This window comes from Sabethes cyaneus, chromosome 2, assembly GCF_943734655.1.
Source record: "Sabethes cyaneus chromosome 2, idSabCyanKW18_F2, whole genome shotgun sequence".
NCBI classification, from domain to species: Eukaryota; Metazoa; Arthropoda; class Insecta; order Diptera; family Culicidae; genus Sabethes; species Sabethes cyaneus.
In genome coordinates, this window is record NC_071354.1 from 161,963,765 (window position 1) to 161,987,127 (window position 23,363).

Genomic DNA, 23,363 nt, shown 5'->3' on the forward strand with positions numbered 1-23,363 from the left:
TCTCTTGTTCTACGTGTCGTACACTCTTCGGTATGGGGGAAAAATGTCACCAGTAAAGAAACTGACTAAAGAAATGACATTGGAGCTCAGACACTCAACACCATCTGTCATCATTAAACCAAATTTGCTCATCGATTATTGGTGTGCGTGACGCCATTGCAAATCATTTCCAAAGTTTTTGTCATCCCCCCCCCTAGGAAATTGGCTTGAAAAATCGGGGGTCAAAAAAATAATTTGTAGGATATAAGTTAAATTTTTTTACAAAATCAATTGTCTGTGAGCTCTACAGCCTGAAAAACTCGAAAAATGAGTGTACGAGTTGAGTTAGCGCTTCTAGCACGAAATAGAAATGGAAGTTCAAACAGTGGAATTTCCGAAACTCGGCCAAAAAAATTTTCTTTCGTTTTTGCTTTTTGTTCGTAGATTTTTGCAAGAAAAATAACAACGTATTTATTAAAAGCAAGAATAGATTGGGTTTTCACGTTTAAACTTTAAGTAAAAATGCCTAAAATTCATTGTTTTTGCTCGATTCAAAAATTCTCTTTGTTTTTTTTTTCGCCCCCCCCCCCCTCCGGTGGCCCAAAACCGGAGGGACAAAAACTTTTTTAAATATTTGTAATGGCCTTAATATTTTCTATCACGTTCATCGAAACTCCGCAAGTTTTCAAGCAGAAGATTCGGAAGTTTACATCGATTTTCATGTCCACTTGGTTTCGACGAACCGAAAATGAATTACCTGTCATTTCCTTTACAAGCTTCTTTAGTCACCAGTCTTGGAGACACTCTTTTGTATTCTCTTTTACTGTAGCTTTCCCTTAAACAACACGGTTTCAAATAAGAACGTTCCCAATACATCTTATTCTCTAACATTTGTCCATACTATTCCAACTACAACTGTAAGCAAAATGTGGCAAATGCGTGTCATTTCTACACGACACTTTGAATGAATGATCAGCCCACGTACGAAAATGTTTGCTTATTATGATATATGTATTCGGGCTATTCTAGACACCTCAAAAGATACGCAATGTCGATACAGAAACAGTGCAGAGTGATGGTATTGGTTAAGAGTCCACATGTATTGACCAGTAATAGGGTCACATAGCCTGCACAGTGACCCGAACGAGAAATGTATAAACTTCGCAGGTTCACAAGGCCTTGTGATCAGAAGTACTTTTTCCCGCGTAAAGATATCCATGAAGCCACACGGTCAGATCACCTGACCAACGTACAATGAACCAGATTGACCGCGTTCTCATAGACGGCCAGTTCTTCTCAAACGTTACGAACACAGTATGTATTATACGTTCCCGACAAGGTACAGGGAGAAGGAGGAGCTCCTGTAGCTACCAGAGAAATGGCCGAACAAGTTGTTTATCCAATTTACGAAAAAGGGTGATCGGTTTGACTGCTGCAAATATCGCGGCATAACGCTGATAAACGCCGCCCACAAAGTACTCTCTCAGATCCTGTTACGCCGGCTGTCGCCGATAGCACAGGATTTTGTAGGGAAGTACCAGGCAGGTTTCATGGGGGCTCGCGGAACTGCGGATCAAATTTGTACCATCTAACAGTTCTTGCAGAAATGTCGGGAGTACAACGTGACCACGCATCATATCTTTATTGACTTCAAAGCAGCATTCGATACAGTCGATCGAGACTAGCTATGGAAGATATGGCACGAAAACAGATTCAGTCCGGACAAACTGACTCGGCTGATCGGAGCTAATTGATGTATTTTGGACGCATCTCGGCGACACCATTGAGTCCCTACGAAAGGCGGCGAGAGTTGAGACAAAAGTACGCTTTCAACATCGCTCTTGAGGGGTAATCAGAACACGATTTTAAGCAAAAAATAGTCAACTCCTGCGGTTCAAATGGTCGTCAGTATGCCAAAAATCAGAGGGGTTGTGTACAAGACACGACCGCATATATAGGTGACGCAGGACTACGTAAGTCTCTTTATAATGATAGTAGCATGTATTCATGCTTGTAATCATTCGATTCTTCATGTATACATGCTATATGCAACATATATACATGCTACATGCGTTGTATGTAACATTTATCAAAGTAGTAACATTGCATACGTTCATTTCTCAAAAGATTGTGCATTTGAAAACAATTTAACAAAATCAAGAACACAAACTATTGCTTTCCTGCTACCTTACTGAAATTAAAGATTGTTTTTATTACCCATGATTCCCTCGTTGAAGGGATTTTACCAATTCAATCCTATTTCATCAACAGAGTCGTATTATAACCGAACACTACAGCTGTAGCACATTTTTCAAACACAGATATCAAATTCGCCGAGGTTTAATCGTCTCGCAGTAAAGAATTTGCGTTCTGTTGGGACAACGAACTTCTGTCATTTTTTCTGGCACACTTCCCTAACACAGGCATCAAATTGGACTAGGTTTAATCGCGTTCGTAAGAAATCTGTTGGCACGAGGGGGCTTTGTTACTCTTTCTGGCGTACTTCCCAAGCAAGGACATCAAAATGGTCTAAGTTTAACCGCGGTGTTAAGAAATCTTGTTGAAATGAAGAAACTTTGTCACTTGTTTTGGCTTACTTCCCAAGCACAGATATCAAATTGGTATAGGTTTAGATCATCACAAAGAATCTTTCAACCAATCACGAAGCGAGAATTCTGGTAAAGCATAGGTTCATTATTTTCAATTTTTCAATAGTTCAACATCAAGAACCCATACTTTTCTTCATTTGGGTCAATTAGACCCTTAGAAGATTTTCCGATCGATTGGTGTAAGAATATTGAAAATCGATCGGAAAACCGCTGAGCTATTAGCGCTCAAAACCTTTCATTTTTCGTGACGCTCGCATTTTTCGATTTTTTGGAATGACACCCTATCTCAAAACTTGCCGTAAGACGTAGTCCTACGTCAAAATAGTCAACTCCTGCGGTTCAAATGGTCGTCAGTATGCCAAAAATTACTGAATCACTGAACCATCAAAATGACGTGTCTCGTGGCCCGCTTCCGGCCGAAAGCAATTGCATTCAAGCCGGAAAGAAGGACTTGGCTTGGTGTTATTTGTGAGCCTGCTCCTTTGTTGTCTACAAATCTTAAATCAACTGATCGGATCGTGGGATGCATTTCTGATCCATTTGATGGCCAATAAGTTAGATCTAATTCCACGACGGGACGGGAGGTTACGTCATCTGAAACCATAGCACAATCGTACAAACAATTGAATCGCGACAACGGCGAATATTAAGCTCTGACTTCAAATCCAATTTCTAGTAAAACTTGAATTTCAATTTTAAGTGCAATGTAAAATGTAATTCCAAGTTTAATCTGAAGTCCAATTTCAATTCTAATTTTAAGTTCGATTTCGATTTTACGTTCGATCAAAGCACGAGTAAAGCAAAGCAAAGCCTAGGTGCTACATTCCGTTATCGAAACTTGACCTTCTGTTTTTATACGACAGTCTTCGCAGCCAGCTGATAGAGTGCAGGACAATTGCAGGGCCAGTTGCTACGGTCCTATTGACTCAGGAGTAGCAGGAGTACGTAATCGTAAATTGCGAACTGCAGCACAGTTTTCGAACCGTAATCAACTAGTCAATACAGGTTTTCCCGCTCTCGTCATTAAGGTCTCGTCTAGTCCAATGCTTAATTTTGAATTCATTTCAAACTTCAGTTTCTCCTAGCAAAATACAAATGATTAAGAAATTACGACTTTGATATCATAGCCAGGAATTTTACAATGGCGATGGGAATCTACGTCAGACGTCAGAAAGCGGAGTCTAGAAGTATTGGGCTAAAAATAAATGTATCGAACACCAAATATGTGACAAGTAGAGGCTCAACCCAAGTAGCACACTTTTGTCACTTCTGATTGCTGCAACCTATTTATGACTGAAACCAGTTATTAATCGGCTACCACAACTAGTTTATAACAACTGTGCTAGTAGGGAAGCGCGCCTCCCACGGACGGTAACTATTGACGGCGGCATACTAGACGTGGTAGATAAGTTCGTGTATTTGAGATCACTGGTGTCCGCGGAAAACAACGTTAGTCAGGAGACCCAACGGCACATACAAGCAGGTAATCGGGCCTGATTTGCCCTTCGCAAAACGCTACGACCAAGAAGCATACGCCATCGTACGAGACTGATAATGTAAACTGACAGTTTTTTATGAACTTGTAGCTGTCACAATGTTCACGGAGGACATACGCGCCCTTACCGTGTTCGAGAGAAAAGTGCTGTGAGCGACACTTGACACAAACGGAAAGCACAGGGTGACGGAGGCGCATCTAATAACGGGTGGCAACTAAAATTTCGGATTTTTTTTCTCAAGCTGTCAAAAAAAGACAAAGATACATGAAGAAGATCTGATTTACGTAATCGGCTGTTCGGCAAAGCTTTCGTTTGACGTGTAAACAGGAGCGTTGTACGGCCGTCATGTCAACTTTGCGAATGCGTTTCTTGATTCTACCAATCAACTGAGACAGATTTTGCGGGTCGTGGTTTTTGGGTAAAAATGGGATCGAATGGGTATTCAGAAACGATTGTGTTTTTTTGGCGTACTGCGATGATGCTCTATCCGGCCAAAACACGTATTGTCCATCTTCATAATGTTTGTGTAGAAATGGGATCAAAATTTTCTTCAAATATTCGTCTGGTGCATCTTAATTAATAGCCAAACCAGAGGGCTTGTTGTTGAAGAAATGAGAAAGAGAACGATGTCCTTCTGCGTCCATAATTTTGGCTGGTCTTCCACTACCTTGCTTGCGAATAGTTGTTGGGCATCTTAGGATATGGTAAACAGTCGAAGCCGCAACATAATTGCTTTTTAAATGTTGTACCGTATTCTTTTTGCCGAGATTTCTGTTGCAGTTCGAAGATGTGTACAGCGCGCTCCCGAAATGCTTCTTGTTTCGACGCAATTTTTAGCATATGTGGGTAAGCATAAACAAAACAAAAAATATTAACAAAAAGAGGAAAGAGAGAGCTAACACATACATACTCTCATTTCTTTCTGAGCTCGTTTGTTGTTGAGCACAAGGGCCGCGAAAAAAATCCAAAATTTTAGTTGCCACCCGTTACGAGCTACATACAGTAGTATACTACTTGGAGACACTCATATGTCGAAAGCTGGTAGTCTACATTGGGCTGGACATGTCATTAGGATGCCGGACGACAATGCTGTCGAAAAGGATTGTCTTTAACGCTGTTAAGATCGACTGAGGTACATATATTGTATTGTGGATTTTCAACTTTACCGTCAGTTTTATATCGAAGACGGTTTTTTATACTGCCTGACGTTTCGGCCTTCGGTTTTGACCTTTTTCAAAGGTAATATGGTTACGCTTTCTTGTCTAGTCGTTGATTTGGGGAACAAGGGGCAAGACGACCACCCGGGGCATAAGTGCCACTCTTCGGTTTTCCATGAAAACGACGAAGAATTTCAATACGGTTATTTTTTATGGTTTCTAAGGTGTCTTACAATATACCATAAGAAAATTCATCGATAAAAATATAACCTCAGACATTAAACTGATTTTGAAATTTTACTTTTTGAAAATTGCACAAAATGATAATGTTTATGCCGAAAACAAGCATACTGAAATCTTATTTATCTTTGTGTGTATTATTTTTGGTCTAACACATTAACTACACCTAATTCCTATAGATAGAAGTTAAAATTCAACTTCTTTACTTGTGGTCATTTTCCCCACCATAGTGGCGCTTTTGCCCCGTACCTATTAATATCGAGCGAAAAAACATCTGAAAGGAAAACGTTATTTTTTTCTATATTTATATTATTTTGATATTGAACTCACTGAAACTGTTTAGATTATACCGTCATCTAAGTTTTAGGCCTTTTCAGGTTGAATTCAATTGGTTCTTTTTGCCCGTAATCAATTAAAAACAGTTAAGGTGTCCTTTATGCCCCGGTTTCCCCTACCAACGGACGGAAGTTTAAATTTTAATGGATCCAACCTGTTGACCATAGCGCATAACTAATAATTTTACCGACACCAGGAGTAAAGAGGTCCTTTGTGCGAGATGACGCTAACAAGTCAAAAGCGACTGGCGACTTCTGAAACGACTTGGAAATTGGCGACGAGTGGTCGCTGGAGTGGTCGAGGTCGAGTTAATTAGAAATCACTGTATGAAACAGCACAAGCCACCCCGGCTCCAAGCACCAGGCTGACGACGACGAGATTTTATTATCAAACTATGTTTTAGTGAAAGCGTCAATGTCGGATATTATTCTGTAATGGCAATTGAAAAGCAGATCCTCGCACATTCTGATAATAAACCGCTCTCTTTTACTCTGCTTCTCGCGAGTGGGGAATGTTCCGATGAAGATGATTGAAGTACTTGAAGTGTAGAATTTTAGACAATATAACGTCACTAAAGGATGAATACTCGCCGTTGCCAGCGTCTTAAGGTGGGAAGTTCAGTTCCGATCGTAAAAGTGTAGCTACTTTGGAACAAAACTAAATCGTCAGTTCATTTCGAGACCTTCTTCTTGTATTCTACGGTAGCTTTGGCCTTGGAACCCACGGGAATTACTTACACGTTACACCTATTCTTGTGCTCCCCTCAAGTATCGACAGTGCACTGTTTATGATTGTCGCAAATAAATTAATTGATTCAGAGACAGTGAGTAACTTCGGACATTAGGCCTAGGGCAACGATCATTTTTAATCTGTTACAAAACTGTTTTTTATTTGACCTCAATCAGGGACCATTATCCAAAATCATGCCAGTGTCAGAGCTTTGATTATAAAAATCTCGAACCGATTACACCCCCAGACAACTTTTCCAACTGAATATTTCATAAGACCGATTGCTCTAAATCTGAAAGGAAATCAACTGTATAGCAATAAATCAATCGGTAGGTGGTCACTGCAATTGCGCGACTTTTTTTTTCGGAGATGCACCAACAAATCTGATGCTGGCCTAATCCACTGATTCGTCGCTTGACGTGATCGATTCAATGCAAGGCCACCCCCGGTTGATGCATTCATCATCAGTTTCGATTGTTCCGAGCCGGCTACGCAGGAGCGTGGGTTCGTCAGCAATTATGACGTCGCTTGTAGGTAGCCAGTGGTTGCGGGTGAGTGAGCTATCAACTTTACAGCTGGTTAAAAAGAACTGAAGGAAATCACGAGCGCAACGTTTCACAAAATAAATTTATTTAGGAACTAAATTTAATTATCGCAACCGCTGCTGCTGCTGCCGCTCCGATGGCTCCGAAAACGTAACAACAACAAACTAACGCCATCGTCAGCCTGGCTCGGCGGTGCTTTGGAGTAATTGCGTGGAAAATTGCACCACCATTGTTGGTCATATTTTGGGTAGCAACGTATTGTGGGTCTGCCCGTGAGAGCCTGTATTATGCTACCGGTGGGTGGTAGGGACCGCGAGTCGTGTGGGTGGGGGGTTGTTTTAATTTTTGGTGGCTGTTAAGCTTGCAAGCCCATAAGTGGTTTTGTATTGCTGCATCATGAAAAATGCTTCGGCTGCCGGTGGGGAATGTGAAAAGTTCTGGACATGGCGATTCAACTAAGTAGAATTAATTATTTATTAATTACTAATTGTTTTCAGCTGCAGCGGAAATTGACTAATGGAATATTTTGCTGGTTCCTATTGGTTCGATTATGGATATGTATTCAAATTACCAGCTGGGTAAGTTTATTACAAACAAATATTGATCAAAAAATAAGATGCATACTTCAGAAGGCGCAGTACTACTTCCGTGCCCCGAAACGAAACAATTCTCATAAATATTTCATTGAATCCTACAGTCAAAACAAATACTTTCAAGCATACCACACGAATCGGTACGGCTGGAAGGCGTGCAAACCAGATTGAGCTGGCAGGCAAGCGACACTTTCTGCGTGGGAATCGACGTTGGCGCACACTACATGAATGACGTTGAGTTCCACTGCTGTCAATAGTAAAGAGGGCGAGTAAATATGTATCATCCTGCGGTATGCGCGTGGGCTGCCAATTCGGGCAAGTCCCGTGAGAAACAATCTGTTCGAATATTCCTGATTCGAATGAAACTTTCGGCTGCAGGCTGCGGTAGAAAATCGAGTTTAACTTAGTCATAGGAGTAGTTGATACGTGAGCTCTTTGCACTGCACTTGTTTGCTGAGCAATGCATTTTCATCCGCGATGTAGCGGTATGTCTTTGGAATGCCGCGAATGTATGTCTAGCATAACTGCTCTCCGATAGCTGAGCTGGTTTCTGACTGCGGAAGAATTGTTTCAACGGCTGGTGGTGGTGGTACTGCCACCGCCCGCCAGTGTAACATTTTGCACGCTCCGACGGGTACGATCTCAACGCCGACGCAGCATTTTTCTAACTATGCAGCAGTTATATGCAGCCTTGTAAGCAAGCCAGAGCATTTTGTCCGAGAAATACTGACGCTGACATGATATGCCGGTTATATGAGTGCAATTTGGTTGATGCACATACTTTGAAATAGTACACCGAGCTTTCAATGTAATGAAATGTTTTATTAAGCTATGTCCGCTGAACAGAACGTCAAAATACCCAGATTTTCAAATGCAAATGTCTCTAGTAAAGGCGAATTCCATGGATATATTAATTCTAATTTTTGAAAAGTTACGAAACTTGCGACTCTACATCAAGTTTTGTAGAAATAACGCTGATTTTGAAGTACATGCTTTACAATGCTTTTTGGATTTAGGTTATAAACCATCAATTTGGAGTAGTTCAGAAAATGACATAATGCCCAGCTAATCAGCTATTTAAATTGAAAATAGTTTGAGGAATGCACGAAACGGTGAATCGATGTGCAAATCTTGATCGTTGGATTTTTGATGCAGTTTTACTACCCAAAAGCATTTACTTCGGTAGCCGAAATCCCTGAACCCCGTCAGGAGGGCTTTTGACGACTCCACTCCACTCCATGCAGACAGCGTCTGAACTGAATCAAGCGGCCATCTGAACCGAATCAAGAAAATGTGTTATCTCGAATTCCAAGTTAAAATGGCAACCTCGTCACGAGGCTTGGTAGCGTGACCATAGTAAGACAACCTACCAAATACAACGACTTTGTACAATCAAAAAAATTCTACTCGAAGTATTCGGCATGAGCTTAGGCAACGAAATCAGGACGACATGGAACTGCCGACTGCGAATCGTGGACCCGTGCGACTAGAATCCCGAAAGTTTGGCAACATGGTACTACAGGTGGTCTGTCGCAAAGACGAGAAGGTTTGAAAGATCGGTGGCGGCCAGGCGTAATTTCACCAGAGTGTTGGAGCCTCCAACAAGATGGGAAAGACTTTTATAGTGTTGGGCACAATGCAGGATTGCGTGATCGACTGAAAAGCGATCAACGAGAGGATGTGTTGGTTGTAGGGCTTTCCTAATTAAAGCATCGTCAACGTGCACGATGGTAAACTCGACGGCAAGTAAGAAGCGTTCTATGCTCAGCGGAAGGTAACGTATGACAGTTGTTTGCCACGGAACATCAGCTGTGCATCAACTTTGCAGCTTCCTGAGGCTTGGTGATCAGAAGCACTTTCAACAAGTAAATCAACAAACAAAGAACCAAATACACCAAGCACTTATCCCCATGTGCACTCATAACTATTTACAGTAAATCATTTGCTCAGCTAAACATTCGCTGATGACGGAGCTTGCATAAAATTGAAACAACTATTCCGGGGTAATAATTCGGCAAAGTTTTATGTGACGTAAAATAATCTCGTAAGGGCAGGGAAACCCAATATTTATAGGGATGTGGAGGAAACCTGATAACCATCGAGCACGAGGGTGTCGACAGGTGAAAGCAGTACCTCATTGAGAACCTCAATGGTAATATGACGATACTAGGCGGAGCAGCCGGCTTAGGGGCCCACAAATGGTTAGCATTCCGGCTTCTGAACTTGAGAAGAGATCAGCGTAAAATCGAGCATCTGAAAATTTATGAAGCCGCCGGGTAGAATTGACTTCCGAGAGGCTACAAACTTGATAAGTGCCAGTAAAGGCACCGTAGGATCGGATACAAGAAGTGGCTTTTCCTGTGTTCATCAAGGGCGAGTGGCTTGATTGCTGTATTAACTGCGACAAAACGCAGGTCAACACCGTCTACAAGGGGCTCTTCCAGATCTTGCTCAGATCTTCAAGCTCCGATAAATCTTTCAGAAATATGGGAAATACAATGTGCCCATCATATTGTCGTCAATTTCAGGGGAGCCCTGAAGGGAAATTAATATGATCCTGGAACAGCTATGGCGCAACATTCCGTTCGGAAGTTGACCTTCTGATTTTTTGTTCTTGACAGACTTCTTTACCAACTGTTAGTGTACCGGACAATTGCGGGATTAGTGCTGTGATCTTATTGACTCCAACAATTTCTTCCCGTCGAGATACGAATGTACTACGAGTGGCTAGTTAGACCAGAGTATTTCGAAACCAACTGGGAAGCAGATTGAACGACGCATTCGTGCTAGATATCGGGTCTGTTTTGGGCCTCCGCAAGAATTTTTATCAAAAAGCATGCGCTACCGCAAGAAACTGACGAAGTACAAAAAACTAATTAGGCCGGATGTTCTTTACAGACTAGAGACTGTAACTTTACTCATGGAAGACATACGCACACTTGCCGCATTATAAATATTATCGTCTATCTTCCAATCTAGAACCATTTGTGAAATGGTGTCTTACCATATCACAACTGTTGACTGATATAATATCAAGAATATTAGGGGAGTGTCGTCGAAGTTGGGCCACGTTTTGGAATTCGCCCATAACTTTCGTTTCAAAAGGAATTTTGGAAATACATCGTTGCAAAGTTCTAAGAATAAAGTATATTTCCGGAAAGTTTTGAACTGATTGCTTGAAAAATAAAAAAGGTATGGGCGTTTACGTGAAGACAAAAAATGTTGTCATATTCGGGCCATGTTGTACAGGTTGGGCCACCGCAGAAAATCTAAGACACGTATTGAAATTTTATATAGAGACATGAAAAAAATGAATTCCGTGAACAACGGCTCAAATAGGTACAAATACCCTATTTTTAATTACATTTTTGCGAAATTTTGGCTTTCTTGTAAAATCAATATTGCTATAATCGACTTTTCCGAAGTGTACAATTACAATGAAAAAACAACATAAATGTAGGTTTTTATCGTATTAATTTTGTTTTATCTCATCACATTTTACGTGACTGACATTCTCTAGCGATTATTGCGCTTCTGCGCTTAAAATTATGGTGGCCCAACCATGACTACTCAAGTGGCCCGACCTTTACAAATAGCGTAAAGTATTTCTAGTATTTCACCTTAGCCTTCCCAAACACCTTACTGGAGGGGATTTTTTTATAGTCTTCGTGTGCAGCACAACACACTTCACACATTTTCATAATTTACCTCGATAATTGCATTTCATGAATCATTTCTTGAAGAAAAGTTCATTGCGCCTGGAAAACTTTTTTTGTAAGATTTAGTCACTGAATTCAGTACGGGTGTTTTGAATACACGATTGAAACTCACAATATTGTGAAAAGTTAGCTATCACAGTAGGACGTTTTACAATGATTGTATCATAGATATCATGAGTTACTAAAACTGTAAAATCGTGATGGCCCGACCATAACAGTTACAGTTAACGGAGGAAGAGGCACAATCTGTGTGACTAAAAATAACCCAGAAACCAGATAGGTCGCTACATTAATAAGAGGGGTTGCGCAATCTTCTTTTGTCCAGCGCCTCTATGGTTCAAAGGTACACCGGTACCAGCAAGCCACACGCCCTGGCAGAGGTTGTGGGTTCAAATCTGGTTATAATCTCTGATTATAGCTTGGTTCGACCCATGCACCTTCCAGCATTGGACAAAAGATGGGAGTCACAACGCCAACTTGTTAAGCGTAGCTACCTATTACCCCCCCCCCCCTTCCTTTCCCAAAAAAATTTCATTACTTTCCCCTACCGTCCCTCGGTTGTAAAAACCATCGTTTCAAAACCATCGTTGTAAAAACCATTGATTCAAAAATTATTAATATTAATGCCTGACCGCATTTCAAGGTCAAAGACTAAAACACGAGTTTGGTCAATTACTAAGCATTCGATACTGTGGAAGTCGCTAGGCATTTGCATAATTAAGTCTAAAGGTCCAGACAAAATGCATACGGATTTTACTACGTTGCGCAAATTTAACAGAAAACCCAAGGAAAAACTGTCAAATTGCCGCAACGTAGTAAAATCCGTATGCATTCTGTCTGGGTCGTGATTGCCTAGAGGTTTTGGCAACAATGAACGATACATGCTGCTTGAAGTAACCTTGAAGTTTGACATCCAATAACACACCGAGATCTTTGACAAGGTTGACTCGTTGAATTGGAATTCCGTTGAGATTGTAGTTGAAACGTAATGGTTGATTTTTCATATCAAGTTGTTGTTGAAGAAATAATGCGTCGGTAGTGCTATGGATCCTGTTGGATAACTTCAAGTCATCCGTAAAAGCGAGTCTTGGACATTTTAGTGGGCGAAATATATCATTGAAACACAGGACAAACACTAGTGGACCCAGATGACTGCCTTGCACAATCCCGGAAGTAGCGGAGAACGAACCAGAGACCTCGTCACCGATTTTTACACTCATAGTTGATACCCAGCGTCGCCATTTGGCGGGTTAGAGGTATTTCTCTTTAAATCCCTATAAGTCCCTGGTACTTCATTTTCAAATATTTATATTTACTCATACTTTCTCATTATAGTCTAAACTATCCATTTAAATTGATAGTTTGATTTATTACGTGAATTTAAAACAGTTTATTTCGCGTGAAAGTAAAAAAAAATATGAAAATTTAGAAAACAAGAAACTTGGGAATCAGAGGGTTAAGTACGGTTCTAGCCAGTTAAACAGATTACCACTGAAACCATATCGATCCAATTTAGTGACTGCAATGCAGTGATTACCTTCGTCGACATTTGTAAAAGGCGCTTTTAGTTAGGTTAGCAATACAGTTGGATTTCGAATTTTGCAACAAGTGCGTGTCGCCTATGTTTCCAAAATCGAAACCGTACCAAAATCGAGACCCTTTTTTGATATGAAAAAATTGAATATAAATGCGTTAGAAAATGACTGAATGTTATTAATCAACGATTGCAACCTTTTTATGTTCACAAAATCCGCCAAGAGCTATCCGTGCGATGCAAATAAGTTTTTGGCGACCTGCGGTAAGACGTTGTCCTACGGCAATAAAAAATATTATTGTTCGAAACATTCTATAACCACAAACTTTTTTTTCATAAACACACTTAGGGCATTATTTTCTCGTCATTTAAAGTATGTATGCGGAAACTGACTGATATTTAACCCTCTAACGGGTAAGACCGTCTGTAGACGGCCTTCGCTTTTGGAGCTCCACAGCCACATACGAAATGTGTCTTGAATTGACAATATGAGAAATATGTTCAGAACAGATTTCCTGACATGTTGATACTAATATCACAACATTCTGACCATGCGTTCAAAAGTTATCATCTTTCAAAAACAAGAATTCCGAAAAATTCGGAAAAAATTAAGGTGCGAATATTCCCTTTTTTACGTTTGAAGAAAAAGGACATCTAGAACAGAATGTTCGATCTCAAACTTTTCCTATGAGTAATCCACATGCTTTTTTTCAATTTTGTGTTATATTTGAACTAAAAAAATATTTGGGTAGAGCGTTAGGCATGAAAAACTAAAAAGAGAAATTGGACTATTTCATACCTAGCGGTCCCTCAGATAAATATTTTCCCATGAAAATCAACACTTGAGCTTCTTTTGAGTGTAATTTCATGATAAAGTAATCATTTGCTCGATCGCATCGTTTTTACGATGTTGCCCGTTAGAGGGTTAAGAATATTTTTGGATGTAAAAAATTTTGTGTTGCCAGGAATGGATAATTTTGTTTCCAAAATCGAGGCATGCCAAAATCGAACCATGCCAAATTCGAAACAAGTCACAATTTTTCTTCAAAAATAGTGCAGGCCAGAACAGTTAATGGTGATCGTTGTATGATTGCCGACTTTTTGTACCACAATTGAATACCCATAATATGGAAATATGGTTGTAGTTTCAACAAGACGGCGAAGAAAAGTTCGAAGAATGAATAATTTTGCGTAATGGAACCCGTGAATTGACCTGCTAGATCATATATGAAGCCTGTGGTATCCTACGCTGATACGCCGTAGACAATTGACGCCTTTGAAGACAGTATTTACCACGTTACCGATAATATGGCTTTCATTAATATAAAACATGATCGCTAATTGGACTCCCGCATGCATTTCCTCCGAGTCATCCAAGGGAGCCGTATTGCCGGGAATTGAACGTAATGAACGGAATAATCAGGGGTCGCCTATTATAATCAGTTGAAAATAAATAAGCTTAAAATGCATTATATTGTTCATATTTTTTAAATCTTTTGATAAGATCGTCTTGAATCACGTAATCATAGATGTAATTCATACAAAAACAATATAGTGTGTTTTAACAAGAAATATGATGAATTATTGCCAAAAAAAACTTTTTTTAGCTGCTGAAGAGAATCGCTACCTCGCTACTGCTGAAAAGAATCACACCTCGCTACTATGAGCACTAATTACAGCATTTGTAAAAGTCAAGCATTCAATTTGCACATACCATATTGCAGTAAACATGTGAGCGTTTGAATCATTTGCTATCATGATCACAAGCTTATAACAGTGATAACTTGGGACAAGTTTGCAACCCGGAAGAACCAAAGAGATTCGAATTTCGAACAGATTCTCTGGAATTCCTCGCATTGGAATCGTATATAGGAATCCTGCATAAGATTCGTAAAGAATGACTTGCTTATAGAACCAGGATTTTTGTATCAGAATCCAAAAGACGAATCCCCAGGATACCTATAACTCGATAAAGAAATCCCCTTTACCATGAATTTGGAACCCTCCCCCAAGCTTGTTATAGAACAGTATAATAGGGTAACCAACCTATTTTGGACCCCTTCAGCAGCTGTACATAATTTGGACACTTCCATTTGATTTTGCTGTAAGTGTCCAAATTATGTACAGCTGCTAAAGGGGTCCAAAATACGTTGGTTATCCTATTACATATATCAAAACTTCTCTATTACCTGAAAAGCGCAAAAAATTGAAGTCCAATGAAACAAGAATTGAAAGAAGTATGTATCAGGTTATTTCATACCAACTTAAAACGATATTATAGCATAAGCTACTTGTTCTTCCAGTAGTTTAAATTTAGTAATGGAGACGTAATAAAAACTTCAACACGTTCCAGCATTGGACAAAAGGTAGGAGTCAAAATGACTACTTGTCAAGCATAGCTGCCAATACCCCCCCCCCCCCCCTTCCTTTCCGCTCTTCCCCTGCTGCACCGAAAAAAAATTCATTTCTTTCCCCTACCGTCCCATCATCAATTGTAGAACCATCGTTTCAAAAAATATTCAACACGTTGACAAAACAAACATTATTTATTTGATATAAGCTGTCAAATAAATCCATATTATCCCAAAACCAGGCTTGGCATACACTTTTCGCTTTGATTTTGCTCTTTTGATTACTGCTACTCAGCCAAGCAGAATTTGAAAAAGTGGTGTATGGGGCATTTGTAGAGCTTGTAATTATCTATAATATTGCTGAAGAAAGTGAAGTTTTATCTTCAGTATTTACGGCGCTGTAGGGCAGCAATGCTGTTGGTAGCAAAAAGAGCGCTCTTTTTGCTACCAAGAGGGTAGCAGCCTTATAGCGCCATAAATACAAAATGCACAGTAATGCTTAATTCAGCAATATTGTAGATATTAACAAGTTCAACAAACGCCCCATACATCAGTTTTTAAAATTTTGCTTGGTTGAGATGCAGTAATCAAAAGAGCAAAATCGGAGCGAAAAGTGTATGCCAAGCCTGCCCAAAACATCTCAAAACCTTAATAATAACGACAAATGTATTCAAAGTACGTTTATAGTACTCCTAAAAGATTACTTTCCATGAATATTATTTTCTAACTTATTTTGTGTGTTACTTCGGCAGGATTCTGAAAAAGGAATCCAGTATGAGTTAGTAAGGGAATACATCAGCAAAATTCAAAACTGCTTATGAAAACACCTTAGTGATTGAAATGCGTTCGGGCTGATTAAAATTAGTTCCACCGCCTCAGTTATCAATGCATAAAACATAAGTTTAGCTTAACCCAAATCAGCCCAGAATTACCGCGCAAAATCAGTCCAATTTTCAACTATGAGATACTGTTGCATCAAAGTACAATGCTCAAATACTTAATGTGATATTGTTTATTAAAATATATCCAATTGTCTAGAAAAAGGCAATCTAATTATTGCCATACAGCTGATTCCAGATATCGGCCAGGGTTTTCCGGAATCTGTTGATGAATAAAAAAGCAAAGTCTTTTATTCCGTTCTGCTTTCGCAACTTGGTCCTTCTAAAATTTTGTTTGACAGACTTTGCAGCCAGCTGTTGGAATACAAATCCTATAGACTCTGATAGCCTATCTCGGAATATACGATGTCCAGCTTGTGTAAAATAGTGCCATAACTCAAAACCATATGGGAGGCTAGAAAAGAATGCATCTAAGGTGCATCGAATCACATCAATTTTTAACAGTAAAACCAGCGGTATCTGTCTAGAAACTTGAAACGGACATGCGATCTCCGGAAGATCTAACATTAGCATCAATAACTTTTTGGGAGGTCTCAAATGGGCAGCCAGAGAATTTGACAAAATTATCATAAGGAGCATTAGAATAACTCCTTATGATTGAGGTGATTAAATAAATTTAAATTGAATGTTGCGGGCATAAAAATGGTGTGAACTCTCAATAGGTTAAACAACGTAACATAAAATTAAAACAAACCGACAAACAGTGTGACGAGCTCCACTAATTTGTTTGGTAAAGATTATCTTCTTCGCTTCACGTTTATTTTTATCGCTGGCTACCATTTTCTGTCTACCTCAAATTATCTACCACCATCTAACGCCGACCGTAGACAATGAACGATGAATAACAACAATTACATGAGCATCGCCAATCTCAAAACACCTGGAAGTGAAAAACTCATTGAACTTCGATATTCCTTTTCCTCTGACGCTCGAAATCACTTACGCGGTGCAGCGCACTCATCATATATCACTAATGGATAACATCCTTCACATGATGTTACCTCACTTCCCAATCCGAGTCAGAGAAAAGCTTGCGTGGAAAATGTGTCTGTTGCGCCTTTTGGCGAATGCAGCTCTGGAAAGTTGAAAAATTGCACCGATTGCGTAGGTTTGAAGGTTTGAACATTTCACTCGATTTATGGAGCATCTTTCAAGTTTCACCTTCCGTTGAAAGTCAGTTCGTGAGGAACATCATCCGAAGGTCCAAATTTTTTTTTCGGTTGTGAGGAATTTACTTTCGCGATATTTTAATATGTAGGTATGATGAAAAATATCCGCAAAATAAAATCACGCGTAGGAGAAAGTATTTCGGCAACAGTAACCAAATTATTAATTTAAATTTCCTAGGAAGTAATTTCGCCTATAGGTCAAGGTTTTGATTGATCAATTTAAATAATTAACTTTATTTCCTGCTTTATTCGATGCTGTTTTTCCGTAGCGAGATTTTATAAGACAGAAATTTCCAAAGAAACTCATTTCAAGTGCATCATTTCGTTTGGTGGGTGGCACCCAGCCGCAATGGTTTCGTAAAGAAAATTAATCAAACCTATATTCACAAATCGCCATAAAATTCAAACAGACATGGTGTAAGTACATAGCTTGCCAACACCTTGCTTAATTAGCATGTTTCAATTTTCGCTTCTGTTTTGCTTCCCAATCAGTGTTGCTACCGCAGCAGAGCGCTGCTTATTCTTCTCGCCATTACACGTTTCCACTTTCTAGAAGCGTTATTTGTCTTGTCGTGTATGAAAAGCTCAAAACGAAATTTAACTTTCAATTTACGAAAATAACCACAATTAAATGCAAAAGCTCGAGCGCGCGCACTGCATGCATTTCAGCGCAATTATAGTCTCGCTCTTTGCTTCCTCAAAGCGAACCGCCGACTCCTTTCTTCGGAATAACGGAGTTGGAATTCCCCATTGCACGGCCACCGAGCTCAACGCGACATCAAATCCACTCAGCATTTTTCGGCGCTGCACATCAACAAACTAACCTACGTCCTACATGGACGATTTCTTCGCACCACTCTCACTTTTGACAACGCCGCCAATGAGTAGCACCTTGGTCAGCCCGGTGACCTTTCCGCAGTCCTCATTAAACCGGACATGATTCTTGAGATATGGTTTCACTTTTTCTTCTCTTTTCACGTCGCGGTAAACCAAAGCACAATCGGAAATCCGCTGGCTCCTAGTGAACTGGAAATGCTGCCCTTGCGGTACGAAAACTATGCTGTTCTCGGGGTCGACACCGACAATTGTAAAACTAGTGCCCTTGGTACTCCAACGACAAGACCACTAGATACAACCGATAAACAACGACGACGACGAGGACGACGATGCGCGACGGTGACGCGTGGCAGCTTCGCAGTGTTTGTGCTGCTGCTGCCGCAAGCTCCGACTCAAGACTGAAAGGGGCCAGCCAAGCGGTTACAGGTTGAGCGCAGATTGGATTGTTGCTTGCGCTTCAAAACTTCGCTGGCTCCCGGCTCGGCTCCTCTTCTGTGACGGTGCGGTGGCACAGAAGAGTGGTAGACTGTTTGGGGCTTAAGCGGCTTGCTCATGCAGAGGGCAGCGTTACCAGATTGACTGTTCCGGTCACACGTTGGTGTTAATTTGAACATTTATCGGCGTTTGGCAAATAAACAAAAATTTGCTGTGCAGATGGCAAAGTTGGTACCATTGCTCGGCAGTTGTCTAAATAAATACAAAAAAAAATATTTCATTGCCTAATATATTTCAAGCCGAAATAAAGGAACATATTATCTCGCTTTGTGGTACAAAATATATTGTTGGCAATTAATTGTATTTATTCAAATTAATCAGAATTCTTTAGAAATCTTTATTCATATTTATACACTAACAAAAATTGTACAAGAAACTCAGCATGAACATGAAATTGGACTTTTATTTTAATTTGAAATCGAACTTAAAATGGACGTTGATTAGACCTGAGCTTATTAAAGGTAAAATTGGGTTTGAGACTGAATATATTTTTACGCAATTAATATACTTATCGCAGAAATACCGGACTATAGAATTGACAACTCCGATACACTTTTGGTAAAACAAGATTTGACGTTTCACGCTTCATACTGACAACTCACTTTATTCACACTACAAGACTAAATTCCATCTAACTTACATCAACACTATATTTTATCACCGCATCAATTGCTAAACAAAAACTTTTTATTCACAAACACACCGAAGGTTTTGGTTTGCAAGATTGCCAATTGTGCCACTTGCTAAATATATTTTTTGTGGGAAGCTGCCAACGCCTTGTTCCACTTTCTCGTTGATCCAATTACACGCTTCTGGCAACTTTCCCAAATATTATGTAAACATTCTGAACCATACCTACAGCAAGGCAAACTTTCTAATATATTATAAACATCAGGATGCCATAGGTAACCATATCGTTGTCTAGATGGTGAGATGTCATACAAACTATGCTAAGCACAATTTTCGGTTAAAAATAAAACATTTAATTTTCAAAGGTAAAGAATATTTACAATTACTGAATTGTTGTGCCGAACTTATTACACATAACTCTTGTGAAACCGAAGCCAAATATTCTGAAATATTCCAAATGATAAGTTAAGACTTCCTCGGAGCAAAATGCTAACAGCAAAGACACAGATCTTCGAAACGTCTGACAGCCGAAAATGTCAAATAAAGTTTTCGTAAGAAATACGAAACCGAAAAGCCTCTGTTAATTAGCATAAACGGTCTATTGATATCGTGACAAAATTGATCGACAATCAATCAGACATTTGTTGTTGTCATATCATACACAAACCACATATACATACAGGGTGTTCAGTAAGTTCGAAACACTTTAAAAATGTGTTTAAAAAATGAAAATACAAGATATTCTTTTCTAAGTCAATTTTTATTGAAGCAGTGTTTATTCAGAATCTTTCCGACATATTTGGTGAAAGCCCCCCCTTTGTGCTTTATTACGAGCTTGAGACGTTTCTCAAAAGAATCACATGCGGCACGCACCTGGTCCATAGGCATCTCGTCCCAGATCTTGGAAATGAGCTTCTCAAATTGGTCCATAGTGCTCACTTTATGTTTGCTCTGCTTGGCCAGCATGTACGACCATACATAAAAGTCCAGTAGATTAAGATCCGGGGAGCTGGGAGGCCACAAAGTCTTTGCGAGAAAATCAGTCAAATTCTCCCGACACCACGCTTGGACGATATTCGCCGTGTGAGCCGGTGCACTGTCCTGTTGAAATACGTAATTATCTTTGCCGTAAAGGTCACGAAGTGTCGGAGCCACAACCTTCTCCAGAACCTCGGTCTTACGCGGCGTTTTTCTCGATAAACACCAGTGAAAGCTTCCCACGCTTGGATATGGCCCCCCAAACCTTCACCGACGTGGCGCTCTGGCACCGCGGGATGTTTATGTGGGACGGGGGGATGCTGGCCAATGGTGGAGTCTACAGCCGATCATTTTGGACATTGTGCGGCTATTGCAAGATGAAGAGTTTCTCACCAGATAACACAAACTCCTGACCAGCGTGCCGCAAAAGTATCAGTTTTGCTCTGTCCAGCCTTTTATTCGTTGTAGCCTCCGTTGCCCCGTGAACCTTGCGTTTCTTGTACGGCTTGCATCCCAGGTCCTTCGCCATGATGGTGTGGGCAGTCCCGATCGACACATCCAGGTCAACAGTGGTCTTCCAGATCGAGCGGTTCAATTTTCGTCGAACCCGCTCCCTCACCACCTTGATGGCTGCTGCATCCTCGCCGACGCGCCTGCCCGGATCTAGCAGGGTCCTTGGCCGAGGGTCTCCCGGTACCGACGGATGGTGTTATAGATGAAATTCCGCTTCACCCCGTGCGATTTCAACCGCCGAAATATGTCGCCGGGTCGCTCATCTCTCACAAACAACTTTACTGCCACGTTGCGGTACTTTTTCTTCGCGCGCGGTAAACAAATAACAAATGACATCAAATCGACACCTTGCGCGTCAGTTAGCCTATATATAAGGCTAAAGCTGACACCAATACCAATACACAGAATGCACATGATGCGCACTTACACAACGATGAAAAGTTGTATTCGAACTTATTGAACACCCTGCACACATCAACACTCCAATTCAGTTCTCTTTGCTGTATATCGCTTCCATGGATCAGTGGGTATTCACGTAAAAGTAATTCATAGCGAAAAACTTGACTTGTTTGGGTATGCCATCAAACCTAGTCTGCTGGATCGAGTCGTATTTGACCAATTATGGACTGTATATCAAATTGGAATCAATTGAACCATAAGAGTCATCCACAGAATGTGGCCCACAAGTAGTAGTTTAGCGCAATTCCCTTTTTGTTTATCGACGTCTGTCAAGCCCTTTGTAGACTAATTTCGGTTGGAAATGAAAAGAGCTGATCAAAGATATATCAATGAAACAAACATACGTTTATCAAACCTGTACAGTACTGCTGCAGCTATGGCGAAAACAGTCAAGCAACTACGCTCGATGCATTGTTCATATTATCAGCTCCACCCTGGAGCTTGTTGTAGAAGATATATTTGTCATCGTTTATCTGCTTGGTGGAGGACGTAAAGTACCTGACCCCTGCCAGTCGTTACCATCCAGTGTCAAGTAGGTCCCGTCATCCATCATGACCATGACGTCGCTCTTCACCAGCGAGATGTTTTTCACCAGCACCTGGATGATTACCTGCTGCTCAGATACGGCCGGCCTCGCCTGACAATTACGCATAAAAATATCCATTTTAGTCAGGTAGCTTTTCCCCGTTTGGTCAATTACAGCGACCTCCTGGGCTAAAGTGCGGAACGATGAGGTTACCTTGCTGTCGATTCTCCCCTTCAGCTACTGCTTCACATTACGGTCGTGCAGCACTGTCGGGCGGCCGAAAGCTGACTTCCGTTAGACTTTTTCCAGAAGGAAGAGGATATTGTAAATACCGCATCGGCTATATCCGACATACTCGAAGTGCCTCATGATGTCCGACTTCTTTGCTTTGGAGAGGAGCTGATAGCACGAACAAAGCGTAGTCGTTTAACACTCGACTCGCACGGGCGAGGAAGCACAAAGTACCTGTGGGTGTTCCACATGGCTATATCCTTGTGCCTGCACTCTGGAATGCCATGTGCAATTTGTGGCATCAGATACCATAGGCATAATAGTGGGATGGAAGGTGAGTGTTAACCTGCGATTGGCACACCATACGATGGAGGCTGTAACGATCAGCAACCGTAAGGCGGCACTAGAAGCCACAATAAGGGTGAGTGGACAAGTGATTGTCTTGTAACGAAATTTGAAATACTTTGGTGTCATGGCAGACAATAGGCTGAATTTCACCAGACACGTCGATTATGTCTATGGTAAGCGCCGCTTACTACACTGTCCAAAGTTATGCCAAACAGGTATGGACCTATTAGCGATAGAAGATGGCTGATGGTCAGTGTAGCCATATCGGTGACCTCGGTTTTCGTAGGCAGACGGGTAAGAGAGAGCAGTGGCACCCGCACACTTTAAGATGGCAGTCTCATCAGTGGGATAGGAATCTAAGGGTAACAACCTGTTGTACCCGAAAACACAAAATTACAAAAAAAAATGACAAAGAAATCAATCTGGATTATTGGCAACGACCTTTAGCATGGAAACAAGGACATGAATCAGAACATGGAATGTACTAACCCTTGTCCTGCAGGGTAAGCTGGCTCAACTGGAAAGGGAAGATAGCTGCCTGAATCTTGAAACACTGAGACTGAGTGAGGTCCGTTGGCCGAATACTGGCGAACTCAAGACATCGTCGGAGTAAGTCTTGCCCTACTCAGGCATACAAGGTAAAAATGCTACTCATGAAAGGGGAGTTGGATTCCTAACGTGCCCAGGAGTACATAAGGCCCTGATGAGGAGGGAACCGATAACTACGACTTAGTAGGCTTGCCGTCCTAAGACAAAGCCTGATGAACAAGGTTTCTCCAATTAACTCGGTTGCGGGCTACCGCTCTCCAATTCCTCGGACAACGAGTACTGCTTCACCTAGTCTAATCGTGTTCATCGCTGCACTCCTGGTCGTCTTGTTTCTACCGGATTTTAGACAAACGCTATCTTTGTAGGGTAGTTGTCCGGCATTCTTGCAACACGCCCTGCCCATCGTATCCGTCCAGCTTTAGCCACCTTCTGGATACTGGG

At 40.8% G+C, this 23,363-nt stretch overlaps 1 protein-coding gene across 5 annotated transcripts in view; it reads right to left on the bottom strand.

Annotated features, from left to right (window-relative positions):
- The window catches only part of LOC128738441 (sodium-dependent nutrient amino acid transporter 1), a 239,067-nt gene that overhangs the window by 24,561 nt on the left and 191,143 nt on the right, over positions 1-23,363 (bottom strand). The window contains exon 1 of one of the 5 annotated variants that reach the window (XM_053833573.1): positions 18,181-18,543. The exons of the other annotated variants lie outside the window; for them this stretch is intronic. The gene's annotated coding sequence lies outside the window, so the exon portion shown is untranslated. Of the gene's footprint in view, positions 1-18,180; positions 18,544-23,363 lie in introns of those variants that run through there. 5 annotated transcript variants of the gene reach the window in all.